Raw genomic sequence first — 23890 nt, 5'->3', positions numbered from 1 at the left:
TTTGGTGGATTAGACTTAATTAAAGAGACATGGAAGGTTGGATGAATCTTCATTGACTTTGGAAGGATTACCTTAACACTAACTGGATTGATCATGCGCTCCACTGGGAATGGACCTACAAATCTTGGCTGAAACTTACGGTTTCCCACTAACCTCATATGATGGGTAGATATCCAAACCAAATCCCCTGCCTTGAAAACTGGGCTCCTTCTTCTTTTCTTATCTGCTTGTTTCTTATATCCCAATTTTGCTTTAGAAAGATTAAGAGCTGCTGACTGAAAAGTCTTCTGCAAACTTCGAATCACCTCTTCAGCAGCGGGGACCTCCAACTCCTCCCTTCCCACTGACATGTTAGGATGTCGACCAGAATTTAAGAAAAAGGGGGAGAAACCAGTTGCAGAATGTTTAGAGTTGTTATAAGCAAACTCCGCAGTACTGAGTAAAGAAGGCCATTCCCCTTCCTGATCCATCAAGTACAAACGAAGGTACTGCTCTAAATCTTGGTTTACTCTCTCCGTCTGTCCATCAGTCTCAGGATGAAAGCTGGTAGACAGACGAGAATCCACCCCTAGACCCTTCAGAAAAGACCTCCAAAATCTAGAAACAAATTGCGGACCCCGGTCTGAAATTACCACCTTCGGGATTCCATGAAGCCTGACAATGTGCTGAATGAACAAGGTGGCCAATTGCGGAGCTGTGGGTAATGATTTTAAAGGAATAAAGTGACTCATCTTTGAGAATTGATCCACAACTATCCAGATCACAGAAAACCCTTGACTGGATGGGAGATCTACAATAAAATCCATAAAAAGTGTGTGCCAAGGGGATGGGGCTGAGGGCAATGGCATGAGTAGTCCCTGTGGAGACTGCCTAGAGACTTTTCCCTTGATACACTGCTCACAAGTGGCTACGTGCTGTCTCACCTGAGTTTCCATTCCAGGCCAAAAATAAGTCCTCTTCACCAGTTCCAGGGTTTTGACTCCTCCCTTGTGCCCTGCCAAAGGATGATCATGAAACAGTCTTATGACCTCCATCTGCAAATCCACACTGGGAACAAACATCTTCCCTTGCACATATGGTGTTCCATCCTTGACTTCTCGATCCTGACCCTCAGTTAGCCAATTTTGAAATTCTTCTCCTTGAAATTCCTTTTTGATTCGGTTTCCTAAATCATCCTCTGCCACCACTGCTGCGACCTTCTCGGGAGGAATGATAAAGCCTTCGGAGTCTTTCTCTTCGCCTCCTTCAAAACTGAGTTGAGATAAGGCATCAGCTTTTCCATTAGCAGAACCTGGTTTGTAGGTCAGGACAAAATCATAATCTGCAAAAAACAGTGACCACCGCAATTGGCGAGGAGTAAGGGTTCGTGCAGACTTCAAGAATTGCAGATTGCGATGGTCTGTGAAAACTGTAATCACATGTCTAGCTCCGAGTAAATAATGTCTCCAAACCTGAAAGGCATCCTTCACTGCCAATAATTCCTTATCGGCTATGGAATAATTGATTTCTGCAGCAGACAATTTTCGGGAATGATAAGCGACTGGGTGCAACTGTCCTGTCTGTATATGCCGTTGAGAAAGGATTCCCCCGATGGCCAGATTGGATGCATCCGCTTCAATGAAGAAAGGCTCCTTTAAATCAGGATGTCGCAACACCGGAGCTGAAACAAAGGCTTCTTTCAACGATTGAAAGGCTTCTTCAGAATCTTGTGCCCAAACGAATCGCTCATTCTTCTTTAGCAATCGAGTGATGGGACTGACTTTCTCAGAGAAATTCTGAATGAACCTTCGGTAAAAATTGGCGAATCCCAGAAAACTTTGTATTTCCTTCACGGATCTTGGAGCAGGCCAGGACCTAATTGCTTGTAACTTAGAATCATCCATATAAACTCCCTTAGGAGACAGAATAAATCCCAAGAATTCCACTTTTGACGAATGAAAAACACACTTTTCTAATTTCACAAACAAATGATTTTCCAACAGACGCTCCAAAATTACTCGAACATGACCGATATGCTCCTCTAGGCTGTTGGAAAAGATCAGGATGTCATCTATATATACAACAGCAAATCGATCCAAGTATTCTCGAAGGACGTCGTTTACAAAATGTTGGAAGGCGGCTGGGGCATTGCATAATCCAAATGGCATTACTTGATATTCAAACAACCCAAGCCGCGTCCGAAAAGCTGTCTTCCATTCCTCTCCCTCAGCCATTCTCACCAAATGATAGGCTCCTCTCAAATCCAACTTGGTATATATGCAAGCATCTTTCACCTGATCTAGAAGTTCGGAAATGAGAGGCAAGGGGTAGCGATTCTTCTTGGTCACCAGATTCAAGGCCCTATAGTCAATACAGGTCCTCAAGGAGCCATCCTTCTTCGGAATGAAGAAAAGGGGGGAAGAAACAGGTGACTGTGAGGGTCGAATGAATCCATAAGCTAGACTTTGCTCGATGTATTCTTTCAAATGGAAATTCTCTGGTTCGGACAGTGCATAGATCCGACTGCAAGGTAAAGTTGCCCCAGGTTCCAGTTCAATTCGACAGTCATAATCCCGATGAGGCGGTAATTTTCTAGCTTCTTGTTCATTAAACACCTCTGAAATATCCCGATATTCTTGCGGAATCTCTGGAACCTCAATGGCACAAATCATCTGTATTTGATCTGCCAGACTAGATGACAAGGTAGTCTGCTCTCCTTCGATTCGGTCATGAAAGCAATGCTCTTTACAGAAGGTGGAATTCATCTCCACGGTGCGCATAGCCCAGTCAATATGCGGGTTGTGTTCAGTAAGCCAAGGTAATCCTAGAATCATCTGAAATTGAGGGGCATCAATGAGATTGAAACTTATTTCACTTCGATGTTCTCCTGGACCTAGTACCTGAATGGCCTCGGTATCAAAGATAATGGGACCGGAGGATAAACTGGTACCATCCACTGCTCGAACTGGTTCCGGACAGGGTTTCTTTTCGAACTGAATTTTCAAAGATTTAGCGAACTGAATATCGCAGAAATTCCCTGTAGCACCTGAATCCAACATGATGTCGACCTCTTCCACTCGATTTTTTCCGAAACAAATTTTACAAGATATAATCAGATGCGGAGCGGCTAACTGATGAGTGTTAGCTAGAGATTGAAGTTTGGGAGTTGACTCGAATGGAGCTCCCACCAGAGCAACTCCGTCTACTGGTGGAGCCTGTCTTTTACCCACTGCTTGGACTTTGGTTTCTTCGTACAATCTCGGACAAAATGACCAGGCTGTCCACAATACATACAAAGTCTTCCTGCTTGACGCTTCTCTCTCTCTTCCTTAGAGAGAGGACCTCTGACCGTTCCTATCTGCATAGGTTCTTCTACCACACTTCCTTCCGAAGTTTTTACTGACTCCACTCTTAATCGGTCTAAGCGAGGCGGGAAAGGCTTGAACTCTCTTCTCTTCTCACCACGACGTTCCATTTGACGTTGATCAATTTGCAGCACAAGATCAATGAGTTCTGACACATCAGTAGGTCTCTTTGGAATTTGAGATAACCCATCCTTTAACTCATCCTTGAGACCCCTATAAAAAAATGGCGGCTCTTTTCTCCGACGGCCAGTTGGTTTCCACAATTAGTTTATTAAACTGCGCCAGATAGGCCACCAACTCCCTATTGCCCTGTTTCAGATCCAACAACTCGTTGTCGGTGGCTTGCGAAATTGTTCTGCGATCAAAAATCCGTAAAAATTCGGCCTTGAAATCTTCAAACTTATACAACACCGGATCATTAGAGGATACCAATGGCATGGACCAAGCTGCGGCGTCTCCACTCAGGTAAGAGAGCACGAAAGCCACCTTGGACTGATCCTCCTTAAACAGAATGGGCTTACAAAGGAAATGCAAAGAGCACTGGGTCATAAAGATTTGGGCTTTATGTGGGTCACCTTGGAATCTTTCAGGGGCTGCTAAAGGAATGGTGGGGGACATGGCATGCACAACCTGAGTGGTAAGGGCTGAGGATGAAGTTGGAGAGGGATCAAAAACTGGCGCCCTTAGACCCCCAAAATTAGGACTAGGACTTACTGATATCTGATCTAACCTCTGACGCAGGTAACTAGCTTCCTGATTAGATTTCCTAACCTCTTCCCTGGTTTCACTAAGTTGTTTCTGCAACCCTTCCAAGACAGAGGCTAACGCCTTAACATCTAAACCTTCAGCCATCTTGCTCGGACGGAAGAAATTTCACGGCACTTCAATCTGTCAGAAGTGTACCTGAATTTCCAGTGGTTCCGTAGAAGCAGACGACTTGAAGGAAGGCCCTTGTGGATTATTTCCCAATTCCCCCACTCCCCTGGACCCAGATCTCTCTAAGGCCAGGAGTGAAAGGGAAAGGGGAAGTGGAAGACAAAAGAGAGACTGCCACACAGGTGTCTTCTGAATCTTCTATTCAGGAAATTGCACCTAGAACATTAAGAACAAGATTAATACAGTTCCCCCCAGAATTCCTGATTTCTCTTAATACCTTTTTTTTTTCCCCAGACTATTATTGTACCTTTTACTAGTGTGGAATTTGCTTCTCTCCAAAATTAGTATTTAAGAGTATTCGCAATATAGTTCTTATGCACCAAAGAAGTTGCTCCAGGAACCTTCAGAAGATTGTTGGTAAACAGTTGTATTATTCATATGCATATAATCTAATACCCCCATCTACTACGTGCTGCTGAAGACAGTTTATGGTGCTAACTGAAGCTCTGCGTTGCGAATACAGATAGTATTCCAGAAGTTGCGTCACTCCTTGTAAATACCACTTGCTTGCGCAGGTACACCCAGGAACTGGCGTAGGGAATTATCACTTGCAGAATGCCAAACAACAGTCTTTGAAATAAAGTCTTTCAAGCTTCTTGTCATAGACCAGCAGAGATAAGAAGGGGCTTCTGGGTAACTATATTACATTCACTGAGTCTTTCTTTATCATTAATATGTAAATATCGTGTCATAAAGTCTTTATAACGAGAATAATATCACTAGAGTTTCACAAAGACTTCCAAAAAGATAATTGGTTCAATCCTACTTGAAACACCGCTGACAGGAAACAGGAGCCCCAGCCGGTAACTCTCTGCACAGGACGACTTTCAGGAAATGATGACAGGACTTGAAATGACAGGAACAGAACTCGACGACCAGATAACTAGCTGCCGAGAATTATTTCCAACAAATGAGGCTGCTGTAGAAGAGCCTTACAGAGCTAATACTGGGTTTCAAAATGCGAGGAATTGCGGAGACACAGAAGCGCACACGAGAAGCGCGTCTGCCCGCCAAAGTTCTTCAGTTGAAGTGCGCGGAGCCAGGCACTCGCGCACATGAAATGGCCGCTAGACGCTGGCCACTAGAACGTGAACTGGAATGCGGAATGGCACAACCAGGAACCAACCTGGTCTAAGCCATACGCTGCTGTGCCACCAATTGACTCCAATTCAGCACAGGATGAGTCAAAGCCGCTTTACTTGCGAACAAGCGTTTGACACCAGGAGGCTGAATTTTAAAGTATGCAGCACGGATTCTGACAGACAGCGTGCAGAGAGTGGGTCTGGTCAAGGCATCTAAAATGGCTGCCGTGCACGACAAAAGTGTGGCATTTGAAAAAAGGCAAGATGGCGCAGACAATGTTTTTCAACACTTCCTGATTTCCTTCGAATCGAACGTTAACAGACGTTATCTCTCCCACACTACCGGTCCCCCTGGGCTTAAACGCCGAGATGGTAGGGACTGCATCCCGTGGAGATAGGCCGAGACGTCACTCGGCAGAAAAAAAAGTAAAAAAAAGTCTATAAACATACAATAAGTTAAAAGTCAATCATTCTTGTTTCCTTGTAGTACGCTCCCCAGTCCGCTTCCCGTTACGCTAACCAGGCGCACCCCACTAAAAAAAACTTTTTTTTTTTTTTTTGCCCCGCGGGGCCCTTTTAAAACCTCCACATCAAACCTAGGGGGTCAGGGAGGATCTACTATGCCCCCTTATGGTCATTTGCCCCTTCGCTTTGGCCTCCTCTTGTCTCTCGATCCTACCGAGAGACAAGATGGCGGCCGCTCCGTACTGTTTGGAATGTTTACAGACGCCGGAGAACCAATCAGCTTCGCTTCGCAAAGCTCCGTAACGCGAAAAGTACGCGAAGCGGAGCGCTGCCCGGAGCGCTGTCACAGATATATATCTTTTTTTGAACGTTAATTTCTCAAAATCCACTGGAGCACATATATTGAGACCTAGCAAAGGCACATCGGGCTACCAGTCCCTACAATTTTGCCAAGTTTCCTGCAAATCCATTCAGCCGTTCGAGCTAAAAGTGAGTCCAACCGCCCTATGGAAATTAACATGGGAAAAACGCGTTTTGGGACCCCCCTTTTTTCTCGGCCCCCCCTTGACGAACCCCCCCCCCAAATTTCAGGGGCTGCTCAGAAACAAAATGTTCCATTTTCCTGAAAATTTCAGCCAATTCCGTCCACAAACGCCAAAGTTATTAGACATAGAATTTTCAGAAATCCCATAGAGAAAAATCCTAACTATATATACCTACTGGCGACCGCCAGTAGGTAATATATATATATATATATATATATATATATATATATATATATATATATATATATATATATATATGCAAAAAAAGAAGCAGAGAACTCTGGGTTGCTCTCAAGTTTAGGTGGAAAGCAGCTCCAGTATAGAGCACTCTCAACACCAGCGACACTCTAAATTTTCTCACCTCAAATGTTTGCTTTTCTATCAAAGTAAGCGTAGGATTAGGACAGTGCCATCCACGCAGAGATAGAAAGGGGCAAAGTCTTTTACCATTTCTACAGCAACGTTTTTAAGCATAGGATTAGCACAGTAAGTGGCGTAGCTAGAGCTTGTGGCGCCCGGGGCTATCCCTCAGATGGCCGCCCCAGGGGGGGTTTGGGAGGAGCTGGGAAAAAGGGACGGCGAGCACTTGAAAGATGTCCGAGAGACACGTAGTATCGCCGCTAATAGTTACATCAATCATGCAGGTTACATGTACATACATGACACGGTCCAAGGCTACACAGTTGAAAACACCGGTGACCAGCAGTACAAAGGAGAACACACAAACTGCATGATCTATCTGGGAACTCAGAAAAACCGCATGTGACATCCATCAGAGAGCTGCGTGAACGATTACCTGGTAATCCACAGAGCACAATGCAAACATGCACATATATGACACTGTTCAGGGATCCGTCATCTACAGCTGACATTAAATGACCAAACATCATGGTCCCTCCATTAAAGCAGTGGGGAGGTGCACAAACGGTATGTGCTCTGGGGACCCAAAATCAATTTAACAGTGTCAAAGCCTGTGATTCTTTATCTTTCAAAAACAGCAAATTAATTCAAAGGGTTCAAAGGGCTCAAATTGACTTTATTTCGGATATATTGCAATCCATAAAAGTACACACAATAGACAATTCATAATAAAACATCACAGTGATCACAAAGTCAATCTTAAATTACATACAACTCAAATGTATCATAAAAAAGAGTGCATTGACAGAATCAGAATAAAAAATGCAAGCAAGGTCCATATACAGAATATACGAAATAAAGTGCGATAGTGCCATAAACTGCAATTAATGCACATTTACTCATCCAAACAAGTTCTTAGTCTCATGGTCATTTTTAAAAATTCTAACACCTGGAGGACACTGTCAGGATGCAGCAACTGTAAGTACATAAGGGCGGGTCTAATTTGGTTAAAATTTAATTTCTTTAAAAGAGTAACCAGATACCGCTTTCGGGGATATTCATAAAATGTACATAAAAATATAAAATGCAGCATATCCTGTGGAGACTTCCCGTCGCAGCCACAGGGAGCTGCAGGTTTCTTAAAAATGTCCGACTTGGGTCTAATTAAAAGCTGATGAAAGATGTTAAACCTGAAACGGGTCAGCAAAAATTTTTCATGGGTGGAGAAGGAGCATGTTAGATACAATTCCATTGAATTACAAGTACTCAACATAATATACATTCTAACATTAGGTTTCAAGAGCTCTACTTCATCTCTTACAGCATTACGGTTCATGAAAAAAGCTCTCTTAATTGCAGCAACATCACCCTTAACTATATCCCCCGGGTTATCAAACAGGTTCAGGCGGCCAAGCTTCAAAAATTGGGACTTCAAATATTTAAGCCAGGGTACACGCATTGCGTGGTCAAGCGATAAGAGATCCTCCACTATCAGGTGGGTCAGAGGGATTGCATCACTTAACCATAGTTTTACCCAGCACAACAACGGTTTCAGTCCAACAATGTCTGATAAATGCAAACAGCCAAGTTCTTCATGAGCAGCTAAATTCGGTGTGCTCCCAGGGGCACACAACAGACGCTTTAAAAATTTATTTTCAACTATTTGAAGTTGGTCATCGTTTGTGTAGCCCCATATCTCGCTTCTGTATACTGCAGTGGCTATGGATTTAGCGTTATATAGTTTCATCATAGCCACAATTGGCTTTTTCCCCAATTTAGAGGCAAAGTTGAAGATAGAAGCATTTACCCTGGACATTTCCCCCTTCTTCTTGGCCAAATGTGGGGCCCAGCACATCTTCGTATCAAATAAAACACCCAGGTAGGAAAACGACTGGGTGATGGGTATCGGAACATCATTCAGTTTAAAATTGAACTTCTTCTTAGGTTGACGGCCAACATGCATTATAAAAGATTTTGAATTGTTGACCGTGAGGTCCCTATCAGACATAAATTTATTAAAACCATTCAAGAGTGCCTGAAGACCTAATTCTGTTCGTGAAATTAAGACCGCATCATCGGCATATAAAAGCAGAGGAATACCCCTCGCACCCGCCCTAGGACAATCAGATTTTATCTCCTGTAATTCAGCCTCCAAGTCATTTATATAAAAATTAAAAAGGTAAGGGGCCATAATGCACCCCTGACGTACACCTTTATTAATTGGAAAACAACCCGTGGTTTCCCCAGTCGAAGAATACCTCACGTTGGCTCTTGTTTCATTATGCAGATCCGCAAGGAACTCCACAATACCCCCATCTATTCCCTTGTCCTTCATGATCCTCCACAGCCTCCCCCTGTTAACGCAGTCAAAGGCTGAGGAGAGATCCATGAAGGCAAGATGAATTGCTCCCTTCTGAACGACAGTATATTTATTCAGAATAAGGAACAGATTGAGACACTGCGTTATGGTTGAGCGCCCCTCACAGAAGCCATATTGAGAGATTGTCAAAATGTGGTTCTCATTCGACCAACTTATTAGGCGTTGAAGTATAACTCTCCCCATGATCTTAACCATTGAATCAATTAGGGATATGGGTCGATAGCAAAGTGCACTTCCCCAATCTCCCTTCTTGAATACAGGGACTATAGTTGATAGTCCCCAAGATTCTGGACAACCCACAGTGGTCGCAGCATTAAATACGGCGACCAGAATGGGAGCCCAAAAAACTGGATCAGACTTGTAAAGATCAGGGGGTATTCCGTCAGGCCCTGGCGCTTTATTAGCAGTGAGGCCCATTATGGCTGCCAAAACCTCACTTTCGTAAAAGATAATAGGGCTAACCCTGTCACAGGGGACATCAGTCATAGATCCAGCATTTTCAGAATAATATAAACTTTTAAAGTGGCCTTCCCATTCCTCTTTGGTTATACAGCAAGTAATTCCATCACCAGGGTCCTCGGTCAAGAAAGGTTTCTTAACCAAAGCCCAGAATTTGGTGCTGCTATTCAAAGTAGAGGGGTCAAGCAATTCCTCCCACGCCTCTTTCTTCAGTAGCTCCTTACGGGAGATAGTAATAGCCTTATATTCCTTTCTACAAAGTTTTACAACCTCCCGATCCCTCGGGGAAGCTGACAAAGCAAGCCTCAGCTTGCGAGCAGCTACAGTGCAATCATGGCTAAACCATCTCAGTCCTACTTTTGTGTGGGTTTTATTAGGAACAGATAGGAACGCTGACACCTTCTCCGCTATGTTTTGATAAGCCTCTAGAACCAATTTAGGTTCACCTCCCCCGTTAATACAAACGTCAATGTCCTCTGCACACCCTTCAGAGATGTTTTTATAGAGTGCATCCGCAGAGTCAATTGACCATTTTAACCGCCTCCTCCCATCTGTTGTGCCCAGACTTCCTTGGACAGTATTTTTAAGACAAATTTTCCCCCATGGGCAGTTCAGACAGATTGTAACAGGATTATGGTCACTAAATTCACTAGGGAGGATACAAAAAGAATCTAAAAAAGTTTGCATAGTCCTCGAGACAAGTATATGGTCAATGAAGGTACCCCTACCATGTCCCTTAAAAGTAGGGATATCAAAACAGTGTGAAGGGTCCTTTAAAGACATAGCCAAATTAATTATTCAATGGGAATGACTGACTGTGTGCCCTTAGAACTAAACTCAGCACAAAGGGGTCAGTAAGCTACACAACCTTGCCAACACGGGCCCTGAGATTCATAGCTTTTAAACTCAAGCTACTGTAGTGGTGTACGTTACTATAGGTAGCTGCACAATAAACACAGTTTAATTATAGGCTGTCCTAGAGGTTGCCAAATACCTATGTTTAAAGTATTTTATATAATTCAGTTGTTTGAGGAAATAGTTAACAAATGTTTTCACGGATGCGCATGCATGCACACACTCACTATATATGCACACATTCACTATTTATATACACACAACACCGTAGACCTATCAGAAGATACTGATAATCAGGAAGTGTAGCCATACTGTCTTGCGAGAGGTCGGGTAACTTGTCTTCAGACAGGAACACTGCATTATGCATGGGAGTCGTACCTTGTTCTAGAAGCTTCTATAAATTCATGCATCTGCACTATAGCATCCTGGCGGTAGCCAGGAGCTTTTAGTTCTCATATGTGTAATCACACTCTTAAGGCTGCAATGTAAAAGAATTTCAGAAGGAGTAAACCTTAACATAAATATCTGATTAAATGTCTCAGAACTGAAGGTAGGAGGTGATGCATGCATGGTGGACTGGGATCTACGTGCAAGCAGGGTTCTCCAAAGTTGGTCTTGGAGGGCCGGATCCATGTCAGATTTTGAGTATATCCCCATTTAGATGTATTGATTATTTTACGGAGTTTTATATAGCGCAAACTTGACCCGAATCGGGTATCAGAGCGCTTACATAGCACCAGTTGCGTTACATGAGGACACATTCATTTTTTGTGAGGCATGGGGAGATTTAGTGATTTGCTCAGAATCGCAGGATGTTCAGCGCCGTTGACAAGACTCGAGCTCAGTTTCCCAGATTCAAGACGACCGCCCTAGCCGTTTGGCCAACTCCTCTCCTCTCCCCCCTAGATAAATGTATTCATCTAAAAAATCTGGCAAGGATCCGGCCCTCCAGGACCGATTTAGGAAAACCTTGCGCAAGTCGATCAAGGTGCTAAGAACTGGCATGTTAAGTGCCTTATGTATTTGGCAGAGCAGCTTCTTAATGGTCCGCCTATGAACAGGTAGCTTAATCGAGGGATGCCAACACAGGCTAAAACAATCACTGCTCTTCTAATTCCACTAAATAAGGGTTGTGCAGTTTAAAAATACCTGTAGTCTGTCAATCACAATTCAGTAATCTGAGATAGGATGCAAAGTTTCTAAGGCTCACATTTACGTGAAATGCAGCCTCTGGAATTTATAACATATTATTACCCTACTCAATGGTGCTGTACCATCCAAGTTAAAAGATGCATATAAATTGCCATTGGAAACTTATTGGGAAAAATTGCAGCAATCTTCAAAGTACAATCCAAGATTCCTTATTTCTGAGACAGGGGCAGGGGGGATACCAAACCAAATGTGCCAGAAACTGAATTCCCATCACAGAGTAATACGCTCGGAGAAACTGTCTTCAGACATTCAAACTATATACATAACGTCAGTTCATTCTAAGTTAATTTTTTGGGTGTATATCTTAAAACTAGCAATTTACACTTTAACATTAAAACGGACCAACTTAAAAAAAAGAATAAAGAGTCACACAGATACAATAAAATCTCTTCAGATTAATGTGAAATACTTGCCCACTTATTTATTTTTATAGGACATTTTTGGCTTGAGGTTATGTAGTGTTGACAATAAAATAAAAAGTGCATTGACGTGTGACTAGATGAGCTAGCGCACGGCCATGAACAATTATCATCGGTTTCAAATGAAAGGTTAACAGTTAAATAGCGGAGCACTTCAAATGTATACGTATTGATTTTCTGTCTTAATGCCGTGGAATTAGAGAATAATGTATCATATGACATTGGTTGTAACAACATAAACTAGGGGGCTTGAAGCAGAAAGTGAGCAATACGTATACATTAGGAGAGCTCTCTGTTAACATGTGGTTTGGGCTATGATCAACGATCTTCGCGGATCTAGCTGGGGCACATTGTGGCGACAGATGTGTCAATAGTGTTTAGAGCACCACTGTTGTCTCTGTACTACAATGCTCCTCCGATGATAATGATGTGCGACATCTGTACCACTGTTGCCTCTTTTTGTATATAAATCATATGAAAGGTTAGTTTGTGCCTTTAGTTGGTGAACTGTGCCACATCCTGCCACGTCCAAATCTCACCAATAAATAGCTTTCCTAAAGGTTGCACAACTAACATGAAGCAAGGTTCCATCCAAAAGGTAGTCTTGGAGAGTTCTGCTGTCACTAAAGTCATTCATTGATTCATTTATTTATTAAACGGAGGATCCATTTCGCTTGAACTACAGACTACAAACAACTTCAAATCTCACATTGTCTTTGGCCCCTACATTTTCTGCCTTACTAAACAGGTCAGGATAACATAGATTCATTACCCAGTGGCATATGTAATGTAATTTAACAAGGGCATTGTATGCCAGAAGTTAAGTCAACCAATAAGCAAATATTTCCCTATGTATTCTTGCACCAGGATTCGCCCACAAAAACATCCCTAACAAGAAGGGCAGCACGACGTTAAAACCATCCTTGAGATAGGGGCTTAACGTAGGCTCCTGCAACCCCTATGGTGCCGGGGGAAACTCTCTGGGGGACCCCAACCAGACCAAGGTCAATACATATCTGTGAGGCATGAAAGACTCGGGCACGCTCATCACATTCTGCGGGGTTTGGGGGAATTATTTTGTGTTACGCCACTGCCTTGAGATAGATGGTGCAGTGGCGTAACAAAACTTGTCCCCCTTCCGGGTTCAATCAGGAGTTTTCAGGCCAACGTATTGATCTGAGGAAGCCCCTCTGCAGCTCGGTCCCCACATGCACCAGTGGTCTATGGGGCCCTATGTTATGCCACTGAGCTGCGGTACACTTCTTCGTGCTGTAATTGGCAAGATTTACTTATTTAAGCCAAGAATTCTCCCTAAAAAGATGTTTTCTGCTATTTGCAGACTGGGTGCATTTACTTAATCCCAGACACTTTCACCAGAGAGGTGGGAATACATTTAGCTTTATACACAATTAACATATGTGACAGCAGACAAAACCAAGACACTCTCTGGGTTTGTTGTAAGCTGTGTTTTGTGCTAATGAATAGGTTCTCAGACATCTCAAGGCATGGGTAAAATGGGCTCTGCCCAGGCCACCCACCTTTCAATGGGCCCCCTCTTTAGGCTTTTGTGACAATCCAACTCTGTACGAATTTATTAATACTCAGTTTGTTAAATTTTTTTACCAGACCAGGCAGCCCAGCCATTCTGTTCCTTACCTGAGATATAGTGAGGGTTGAAGAAAAATACATATTAGGTTCTGGTTAGATTCGGCAATCATTTGACCTTTTAAAGTACATAGATCCAGCCCAACTGCACAAGCCTTTGCCTTTATGTAGTTTGTTCCACTTACTGACGTTTCCTCTGTAACTTCATCATTCTTGTGGAGCTTTCGCCGGACTAGTGCAATCACTGGCTAGTGTCACTGGGCTCAGATTACCAATCCCACATAGCAGAGGCAGGACAGTAAAACAAAAGCAGCCATCAGCACCATATACCTGAATAGTGTCGATAGAAAGCACACCGCACATTGTAGATAGAAGGCTTAGTTCGTTAGACTACTAGTCTTTCTGGCTCAGTCCATTTGAGACTGCTTGCGCCTAAGTAAGGTGGAGTGGGGTGTCGGAGTGAATGTGGAGAAAGCGCACCCGTGGAGGCGGATGACTACAAGGTGACCTCGAGGTGCTATTGCAGCATCACTGCTCGTGTCCCACTCCCGGGTCACTGACAGACACAGACTGTCTGCGGGGACATGTTTATCGAGGAGCCAACATGGCGCACCCAATGGGGAGCTGAGGACAGCACAATTAGGACCAAAATAACTTTCTCTGCTGCTCAATCAAACACGGGCCTGTGTCTGCGTCCTCCTGTGCCCCCAACCTGCGTCTCATACTTTTAGGGACCAGCTGAGCGGGGAGAAAGTCCCAAGTGTGCAACACTCTTCCTACTTACTGCATGCTGCACAGAGGAATTCTGAACCACTTTCCTTTTCTGTACTCAACCCCGGCGCTGCTTCCTTTCACCGATAGCCTATCCATGAACTGAACTTCACCGGCCCGCTCTGTACGTCATGCTAGGTGATGGTGGTGGCGTGCGTGTGCTGCACGCTGCTGCAGGCAGCAGTTGCAACTGCAAGCAGCAGGTGGCGGTGCACTTGCACTTAAAACGGGGGGCATGCGTGGCACTGGTGGCCCGTTGCGGCGGCCTTTATCATTTATTTGGGGACACTGAGTGTCCCCAAATAAATGATAAAGGCCGCCGCAACGGGCCACCAGTGCCCGCAGCTGCCGCCCCAAAAGTAGTGCTGCCTGGGGCGGACCACCCCCCCCTAGCTATGCCTGTGAGCACAGTGCTATCCTTGCTGAGCTGTAAAATGGCCAAAGCCTTTTACCACTCCTGGCACAGTATTACGATTTGGATTGGTAAATACCATCCAAGCCAACCTGAAATTAATAAAAGCAACCCCTGACACGTGTTTCGCTCTCATTAGAGCTCCTCAGAGAGGCATAGCTTCGTCCAGACACAAGGGAGCACTCAGTGTAAGTCAAAACAATTCCCTTTCAGGCATAGAGTGATGCATAAATTATGCAAAAAAGAAGCAGAGAACTCTGGGTAGTTCTCAAGTTTAGGTGGAAAGCACCTCCAGTATAGAGCACTCTCAACACCAGCGACACTCTAAATTTGCTCACCTCAAATGTTTACTTTTCTATCAAAGTCTTTAAGCGTAGGATTAGGTTAGTGCCATCTACGTCAAGATAGAATGGGTCAAAGTCTTACCATTTCTACAGCAACGTTTGTAAGCATAAGATCAGCACAGTGTTATCCTTGCCGAGCTGTAAAATGGCCAAAGCCTTTTACCACTCAAGGCACAGTATTACAGCTTTGGATTTGAATATACCATCCAAGCCAACCTGCAAATAATAAAAGCAACCCCTGACACGTGTTTCACTCTCATTAGAGCTCTTCAGAGAGTTATAGCTCTGTCCAGACACAAGGGTGTGCACCCTGTATAAGTAAAAACAATTTCCTTTCAGGCATAGAGTGATGCATACATTATGCAAAAAAAGAAGCAGACAAAAGGTAGTTCTCAAGTTTAGGTGGAAAGCAGCTCCAGTATAGCGCACTCTCAACACCAGTGACACTCTAACTTTGCTCACCTCAAATGTCTGCTTTTCTATCAAAGTCTTTAGGCGTAGGATTAGAACAGTGCTAACCACGTCAAGATAGAAAGGGACAAAGTATTATACCATTTCCACAGGAAAGTTTTTAAGCAAAGGATTAGCACAGTGCTATCCTTGCCGAGCTGTAAAATGGCCAAAGCCTTTCACCACTCCAGGCACAGTATTAGTGCTTTGGATTGGTAAATACCATCCAAGCCAACCTGAAATGAATAAAAGCAACCCCTGACACGTGTTTCGCTCTCATTAAAGCTCTTCAGAGAGTTATAGCTTTGTCCAGACACAAGGGAGCACCCAGTATAAGTCAAAATAACTCCCTTTTAGGCATAGAGTGACACATAGATTATGCAAAAAAAGAAGCAGAGAACTCTGGGTAGTTCTCAAGTTTAGGTGGAAAGCAGCTCCAGTATAGAGCACTCTCAACACCAGCGACACTCTAAATTTGCTCACCTCAAATGTCTGCTTTGCTTTCAAAGTCTTTAAGCGTAGGATTAGGAAAGTGCCATCCACACCGAGATAGAAAGGGACAAAGTGTTTTGCCATTTCTACAGAAACATTTTAAGCATAGGACAAATCATTTGACCGTGGTCTTCAAGATAAGACCAGATCCAGTCATGTGCTGCTCCGTCAATGCTCATCTGTACCAATCTTTCCAGCAGGATTGAGTGGCACGCCATATCGAAGGCCCCTGAAAGATCCAGCAGCACAGCATTCGCAACCGAGGCGCCGTCCATGGACATTCTCAACAAATTAGCTACTTCTACCAGCGCTGTCTCTGTACTATAGCCAGACTGGAAGCCTGACTGTGAGTCGTGTAAAAGTTCATTAGCTTCTAGAAGTCAGATAGCTGTTCCTGGGCCAATTTCTCCAGTATTTTGGCAGGAGATGCCAGGAGAGAAATTGGTCTAAAGTTACTAAGAACTTCGGGATCAGCATTGAGCTTTTTTAACAATGGTAGCAAATAGGCTTGCTTCCATGTGACTGGAAAATTTCCTGTCTTGAAAGACACCTTCTAAATTTGGTTGAGTATCGGATTAAGCTGTAAGGCCAGAGACCTGAACCATCTCGCTGGGCAGGGATCTCCTGGAGAACCCGATTTGCATTTCACAAGTTCTGTCAGTATCTTCTCTGCTGGGACAGTGAGGAATTCCAAGAAAACTCGAGGTCTGTTATAAGAAATTAGATGCACCTTGCAATTTAGGGACTCGGCCACCGGCTTAAAGGACGAATATAATTTTCGTATTTTATACTCAAAGAAGTCTGACATGTTTGAGCACAGGGCCTGGGAGGGGTGGAAAATTGAAATGCAATGCCGTAGGGTGATTGAAGGATTTAGCAATCCTGAAAATTTCTTTGGAAGAGTTTTCTGCATTCTTAATACATTTGGTTAGATGTTCCTTCCTCTTACATCTTGAGAGCTTATGGTACTTCTTCAGGGCCTCTTTATAGGCACTTTTAGCTGCAGGCAGATAGGACTTTCTCTATTAATGTTCCTTCCTTTTGCAGCAGCTTTTCTCCTGCCTGAGTTCACCTGAGAACCAAAGGGCAGACGGGGTAGATCTGGCAAAAGTAAATGACCTAAGTGGAACCGCCTTGTCAAGAGCAGATGTCATCCAGAAGTTAAAGCAAGTGGTGCCTCTGTCTGGAAGCCTACTAAATGTGGTAACATTTCTTCGAGGCCTGGGCAAAAGGAGTTAGCGGTAACCCTGCTCCAGTTCCTCTTTGCTTCTGTGATTTTTGTGCTAGGTAAAGTTTTAGGCTTAGAACTAAACCTGAATGGGACCCAAAAATGATCCGTCCAATCCAAACTCAGCGGCTCCTCCACCCTCACGTCTTGCACATTTTAGCAGATTAGATCCAACACGCGATATGCTTTGTGGGTCGGTGCTGAGATCAGCTGTGTTTGGTTGCAATCATTAAGTGCTGATAAAAAGTGTGTAGCCTGTAGCCATTTAGAATCATTAACATGAAGATTAAGGTCTTCCAACACTGTAAAATTAGCATAGTGTAGGCTCACTTGGGCAATGATATTGGCCATCTCCAGCATGTAGCTGTGTGGGCAATCGGGTGGCCTATAAGGCAGTAGCCCCGCAAAGGAGAAGGAAGTGGATATTTTGACACAGAAAATTAGGCCTAAGATGTTGCCTACATGGCCCACTTTGGAGGTAGAGATCTCCCAGGGGTCCGTAAAAATGATGGCCACCCCGCCGTACAACCAGCAACAGCGTTGGGTTGTCAGTGAGATTCCAGCTAGACCCTACTGATTCTCTGGAACAATACAGTTGTTAGGAAATGTAGTGCAGCCATGGATAGGTAAGAGTGGTGTAGGAGTAGGCTGTTGGTGAAATTAGCTCCTGTTCTCATTCTGTGATCCTATGGAGAATTGCATCTGTAAGGAAGTAGTATCGCCCCAATACTACTTCCTCAGAGGGTAGTGAGCAAAGAGGGTCATCATTTGTATATTTACTCTCTCCTAATGAAGTAGTCCTTTTTCGTGCAACAAACAATGATACTGGCATTGCAGAAATGTTGTTGTGGTGACTGCTATCTTATTTATGTTGCAGACCCATGTTTGATTGTTTGGCAAACTGATTAACAGCAGCTGTGTTGAGAAATGGTGCAGGAGTTTCCAAAGATCCCACCCTTGGCTTAGTCAGCGTTTGTGAGTCTCTTTATACCTGCATTTTCTGCAGCAATTTTGCCTTGTGTAAAATACTTTTACATATGTATATATGTCATTTCTGTATATAAATCAATGTGTAATGTTATCTTGTGATTTGAAGTATATGCCATGTATAGTGTTACATTTGTTTCCAATTTAGAAACCATTTAAATATACTTGAAATATTACAGAGACATTTTGTGCAAATGTTCTCATTGTAACAGACTATGTGTAACCAGTTATTCCACTTATATCTCAACTCCACGGCCTTCTTCTATTTCCACTTAAGTACGTACCTTCACTAATGTGGTGGCCATCTTGGAGCATTTTGTTCCGCTGCTGATCCCTCCGTAACTCACAAGACCTATCCTCAGTAAGGTGGATGCTTGCATCTCCCCTTCGGAGTCCACACTTTTTGGAGCACTACTAAGTGGGGATCTCTTTGATCTACTTCCTTGGGCTCTTCACTCACCCCCTCTGCTCCAGGGTTTAATCCTGGCTACTCACTCAGCAACTCAATAGACCAATGTGACTGCCGCTGTGATCGTCTAGTTTCTTCTCTAGCAACTCCTCAACTCCTCCAGACACCTGACTGGGACTACCTGCACTCAAATCAGGACTGTTGACACCGTCTACCACCGCAACTACTATGAGTCGGCCATGAAAGAACGGTTATTGTCACTTTGCTATCCACTCAAGCTTCTCCACTGGAAACCTGTTCACTCTCTTCCTGCCCCTCAACAAATCTTCACATTGAGGTACCTTTCACAGATCTCCTAACTAGACATACATCTTGGGACGGTCAGAGACTCTGGGCTTTCCACGCGAGCCAACATGAATTAAAGTAAATGCCACCCTCCATGCGAATCTTCACCACTGTGGTCTCGCTGCCATCTCTTTATATCATGCCCTCCCATGCTCAGTGCAGACTGGACTCCAGACTAGAGAAGCTAGGTATTAATAGCTTCTTAATTACTTATCCACCCAACTAGTCTAAAAATGCAGTTAAATCTCTGAAACATAGACTGCTCAAAGCTAATCCAGAAACCCTTAACTCTGACCCTATTTTTGCCTAACAAAAGGTGCTCTTACTAGTGATCTGATCTCACCCACCATCTCCCGATCAACCAGACTTAACCGCCTCCATTCCTGGAATGCTGAAGCAAATGATACCCTTAGCTCTGTCTACCTCACCAACACTTCCCTCACTCCCCTTCCTCCTGGCTCTCTCCTAGATAATTCCCTTTCTCCGCAGCAGGTTCTCTCACTCTCCACCCAGAAGTCAGTTCCCCTAACCTCATCAACACCAAGAGACCTCACTCCCTTTTGAATCCCCATCTCTTAAACCTTTCTACCCTTCCACCCAAGTTCCTTCCTCACTCCTATTCTGGCTCACACTTGCTGTTCCTTTCTGACCAACACCGACGGAAATCCTCCTCAGGAGACGACCCCCCTCCTTATCATCCCCTTTCTGGGGATGTACTTACCTCCACCCTAGTGAACAACCCTCCTCCTCCCCTCCCCAAGAGCTATAACCACAATTCAGTCCTGCCGTTAGGATCAAGGAAATAAACCGGGAGCTTCTAAAACTCAAAACTGACATACAAAAACTCATCAACATCACCTCGGAGCTGGCAGTAGATCCTGCAAATGAACAACCAATACCCTAAACTACCAACTCCTTTCACTATGCTATTGAGTGCCTCTGGCAGAAAGTACCACTCCCTACCCTAACGCCCCATCTAGACCTACCAGATCCAAAAATCATTTATCGGACCCTGATATTTTCTCCCTCCTCCGAGCTTACAACTCCTCTCTATCTGCCATCCCAGTTTCTTCTGGAACATCTCAAACTTCCCCTACAAACTCTCCTGGAGCTACAAAACCCATGCAAAGCATAGCAGAGACCATATACATTGTTCCATCTAACCCGCATTGAGCTCACAGACCCAACGCTAATGCCTTAAACATTGATAACCTTATGCATGTCCCCATTACACAGCCTTCTCTCACTGGCCACAAATCACCCCTGAAATGCATGTTGCTTAACTGTAGATCAGCTGTGAAACATGCCAGGGACCTTGCTGATCTCATTCTAGATCAGGAATTAGACCTCCTTATCCTCACTGAAACTTGGCTTAATGACTCCTCAGGTCCTATCCTTGACATTCTAGTCCCTCCGAGCCACAACATTATCATACTTGATTGAGTTAAGAGAACGGGAGGTGGCATAGCCTGTATTTACCACAACACTCTCTCAGCAAAGCAGTCCCCTTCTGAAACTCTCTCATCCTGTGAATATCTATGCATAGACATCATTAGCAAACATAGACCCTAATGCAACCTGCACATCTCTTACTACCCTCCGGGAGGCAACCTCCCTCTGATTGAACAAACTATGGAAGCCATTGCCTCCAGCCAGAGTCTTCACTGCCCTGCGATCTTCCTTGGTGACTTCAATCTTCACTGGAATGACCCGAAAGTTCAGGCAGTGAACAGTCTCAAAAACTTCCTAACTGACCTCAACCTGACTCAATTTTGTGACAGTCCAACCCACAACTTAGGCTCTACCCTCGATCTAATCATCACCAATCCTAACTCTATTCAGCTTGAATCTATTGTTCCTCGTGACTGGTCGGACCATCACTATATCACCTCCGTATCCTAGAAAGTTGGGACTCCAAAAGATTACAGCCAATAAAACAAAAACATTGGAAAAGAAAGCTCCAAAATACAAACGTAAAGGAGCTTATATCGCGCTGCAATATGTCTCTACCTCCACCTGATAACATGTCAGACGTTCACGACCCCGCTGAGCACTACATCAATTCCATGTTGACAGCCCTGAATGCAATTGCCCCCCTACAACTAAAAATAAAGTACAACAAAGACTCCAAACCATGGTTCAGTGACAGCTTAAATGCAGACAGACGCAGCCTGAGACTAGCAGAACACTCTTGGAGATCTGCTCCATCTATTGGTCTTCTTACGATTTTAAGACTAGATAGGAGTTGATACAACAAACTCATCAGATCGGCGAAAGCAACCTTCTTCAAATTCCAACTTGACAAAGCCAAAAATCGCCCCAATAGGCTGTTTGAGCTGATTAAGCTACAACCCAATAATACTTCTATCTAATCTACTCTTATCTCCTGCCCCCAGCCAAACTGAGATGCCTTTGCTGACTTCTTCCTTGAAAAGGCAAGCAAGATTGAATCTGATCTAAGGTCTGCCCTGATTGATCTATCATTCTCTCCTGACTCCTCCTTACCCTCGCTCCCTCTAATTGTGCCCTGTCTCTCCCCTAAAAACAGTGCCTCTTGAAGTCAATTCACACCCCTCAACGACACATCCATCTTCAACATTCACTCGACTCTGAACCCTTCAAATCACTTCAATGATCCCCCCCAACTTCTTTAAAGAAATGATAACATCACAAGTCTCGCTCTGGTACAAAATGATCAATGCTTCTCTTCTTCAAGGTGAGATCCCTGACTGCCTGAAGGCAGGGCTGGTTCTCCCTATTCTTAAAAAAACGGCAGCTGACCCAGAAGATACGAATAATTTTTGACCAATCACAAATATCCCTACTCTGGCAAATCTCCTTGAGAAATGTGTCCATGAACAACTGTGCAACCACATTGGAGAATTCCAACTTCTTGATCAATTCCAATCGGGCCTCCGTCCCGGCCCCAGCACTGAAACGGCCATCATTCATATAGTGGATGACGCTCTCACTATGCTTGACCAGAATGAATCTTGCCTACTAATACTACTAGACCTCTCATCTGTGTTTGACACTGTACATGACAATCTACTGAGCCTTTTGGAATGTAGGATGGGGCTCCCAGGCACTGTACTAAAATGGTGTGCTTCTTTTCTCAATAACAGTACGCAGAGAGCCAAATCCAATCAAACTCTATTCAATTCCAGTCTCTGAAGTGTGGGGGTGTCCCAAGGGTGCTCGCTCTCCCTCATTCTCTTCAACCTATTAATTGAACCTCTTACTGTAATCCTCAAAGCATCTAACATCCAATATCACATGTATGCAGATGACAACCAATTGTAGATGAAAATCTCTTCCCCTGAAGATATGAAGATACTCAACAGAACCCTGCACAAAACCCTAAATTGGCTAACCTCCAACCACCTCAAACTAAACTCCCTTAAAACAGAATTCCTCCTCATCTCACCCACCAAGCAAACCTCCATTGTGTGGAGAAATATCTGAAAAACTTCTCCACTCTCAACTGCACACCACACATCATATATTTCACGAAATCGCAGGGAATAGGGCTGGATAAGAACCTAAACATGCAGGATCACATCAACGCATCTACCAAAGGAGCGAACTTCCAACTGAGCATCCTAAGAAAACTCAAATCCTACCTTCCCCAAGATGACTGCAGTGCAAGCACTAGTCATCTCATGACTAGAATACGGCAGTGCAACTCTCTGCAGGCTACCAAGACACAGATTAGCCCCCCTCAGAGCATCTCTGAATGCTGAGACTAGGCTCATCACTGGCTCCAAGAAAACCAACCACATTTCTCCAGACCTGAAATCTCTTAACTGGCTTCCGTTTGAGTCAAGGATTCATTTACAAATTGCATGTATGACCCAAAGAGCACTGCATTTCAACACGCCTCTGTACCTGGCAAATAAGCTTGAACTATCGGGTGGCTCCCGTTCCTCAAGGAGCTCCAGTAATGCTGCTCAAGCCAAAGTAATTTCGTACATTCTCAGGTATTGCCCAGAGAATCTGGAACTCCCTTCCTGTGGAAACGAGACTGATTCCTTCAACAATTGCCTTCAAAAGGGAAGTGAAAACTTTACTGATGAGCACTGCGCTGAGCTAGAAGCTTTTCTCTTTTTGTCTCCTATCGTGTACAACAGATTAATTTGTTACCTGGCAAATGGTACAGCCCCAATGCCGGCCTCCAATATGTCATTTTGTACTTGATGTTATTCCTATATATCATTGCTTTTCTCCCACAAATATCCACCTCTGTCTTCCGCAACTTTTATGTAAAGCACTCTGATACCCACTTGGGTCATGTTTGCACTATACAAAACCTTTAAAATAAATACATAAACTCTGGATAGGGTGTCATTTTCAGCTTGTTTGGTTTGCATACTGCTTTGTGGTGGTGGATGTTTACTTTTGAGAATTGCTCTTTCTGCAGATTGACCTTTACTTTCATACATGTGTCTATAGATTTTCTTGGCCTGCCGATGCCACTCCCTCGTGTCTATCATGCCACTCCAATTGTGGGAGAGATATTCCATACAATTAATTCCAGACACATTGAAAGTACTTTTTCATGTGCAGAATCATCTGCATGCTTGGCAGACATGTTTATACGTATGTCTGATTACCACTGTGCGTAACATTCAGTGTGGGTTTTTGTGAATAGATGATTGACATACAATGTAGATGTACCCTAGACATGCCATTCTACCTGGCTTCAGCAGAGTTTCTTCCTTCCACCCACCTACCCTCCCTCCCTCTCTCTATCTTCCTTACTTCCTTCTCCCTTCCTTTTTCCTTCCCTC

Source organism: Lissotriton helveticus, chromosome 5_1 (assembly GCF_964261635.1).
Source record: "Lissotriton helveticus chromosome 5_1, aLisHel1.1, whole genome shotgun sequence".
Classification (NCBI taxonomy): Eukaryota; Metazoa; Chordata; class Amphibia; order Caudata; family Salamandridae; genus Lissotriton; species Lissotriton helveticus.
Note: the sequence above shows the minus strand (reverse complement) of the source record.